This window comes from Clytia hemisphaerica, unplaced genomic scaffold (genome assembly GCF_902728285.1).
Source record: "Clytia hemisphaerica strain Z4C2 unplaced genomic scaffold, Clytia hemisphaerica genome assembly, whole genome shotgun sequence".
Classification (NCBI taxonomy): domain Eukaryota; kingdom Metazoa; phylum Cnidaria; class Hydrozoa; order Leptothecata; family Clytiidae; genus Clytia; species Clytia hemisphaerica.
This window is the reverse complement of record NW_027104274.1, coordinates 765,395-767,169: the sequence shown is the minus strand read 5'-3', so window position 1 is coordinate 767,169 and position 1,775 is coordinate 765,395.

Here is a 1,775-nt window from a genome sequence, read left to right as displayed (position 1 = left end):
AGTAAGTAAGTAAGTATTTATTTACCATTTAACACTACAAAAAAGATACAAGTGATGATATGCACAAAAAATATATGGAGGGAGACCGCCTTATAGTCTAGCTAATCAAAAAGATGCGGCCACCTAAGTACAGACTACGTTTATAACACTTTGTAAATTATTTATAAATATTTATAAATAAAAAAGCTCGGTACAGCTGTGCCTCACCCTTTTTCTGATAAACATACAAAGTTTCAGTCTTCAACTACGTTTTCCTCCATTTCCAGAAAGATTTTTTCATTGATAGTTGCAAACGTTCAGCACTTTAACAATTTGCCGTCTAGCCCGTGTCCACAGTGTTATATACCGCTGGAAAGCTGAGATCATAAACCGGAACGCTTTAGCATACATAGAAAAAAAAATTTGAAGGGTTCAAAGTTCACGGAAAAATGAAACATTTGGTTTGACGTCAACAAAGGTTGCGTGACTTCTGGAGTCCCTACCGTGAGATTGGGTAACTTGCATCAATGGAGGCTACATGCATAGCCCTCAAATAAAAGACCTAGCTGGTCATTAAAATACAACTACGCAGCTCTGCTCGCAGCTCTACTCTACCATTTTTGTTTTGATTTAGGTAACTTTGTATTTTAATGGGCCATTCCAGAATTTGTCTGTAACAGGGGGGGCGGACGACACAGGATTTCTGAGGGCAAAAGTTTTCACCAAAATTCGAAATTTCCAAGGCGAGAGAAGAAAATGTATCAATTTCCAAGGCAATTGAATTAAAAAAGGCAAAAAAGAGTGGAATTTCCAATGCATTTGGCAAAGGTTCATGAATTTTCATCGGAATATCCAACCACCACTGGAAAAGAAAAATTACTTCCGAGGCTAAAAAAAATTTAAATTGCACGTCGTCCGACGGGGGGTAACAAAGATTTTCTGGGATGGCCCAATGACCAGCCAGGTCTTTCATTTGAGGGCTATGCATGTTAGCCTCCACTGATGCAAGTTACCTAATCTCACAGTATCTAGTGGTAGTAGTCGGAAATTCCCATGAAAATCCATGTACTTTCGCAAAATGCTTCGGAAATTCCACTCTTTTTTGCCTTCTTTTAATTCAATTGCCTTGGAATTTCATACATTTTCTTCTCTTGCCTTGGAAATTTTGAATTTTGGTGAAAACTTTTGCACTCGGAAATCCTGTGCTGTGTCGTCCGCCCCCTGGCCCTGCCACAGTGTGTGGAATCCATGCAAAAGCCACGCCGAAGATATTTTGAGGATCAAGAAGGTTACACCCAATTGAGGACATTCTCACGCCGAATATATTCGGCGTACTGTGTATGAATTCCAGACTGGACCCTGCTTGACCTGTTTTACAGACAAATTCTGGAATGGCCCAAAGTTCGTCATCATATAATACCCCTGTCTGTACCGTAAGTCCAGATGACTTCGGCCACTTTTGACCATTTTTATTTTCGTTTGCAATAAATATTGATCGGACGAGCATGAAACTTCTTATATATACATCATCTTGAAGTCCCTCAAAGTAATGTGTTAAAATTTCACAACCTAAAAGTATTTCCTTCGAAAGTAATGACCCAAAAAAGCCCAAAAAGTAGCAAAAGATAACTTCGGCCAGCCTCAAAATCAAATATATGAAAATATATCTGTCTGTTAGTAATTACGGCTCGTTAATTGTTCATGTATATTTTTACGATTTTAAGGCAGTAAACCGGTTTGGTGGGATGTGTTAGTAACACGTGCTTATAGTTAATGTTTTTCTGATTTCATTTTAG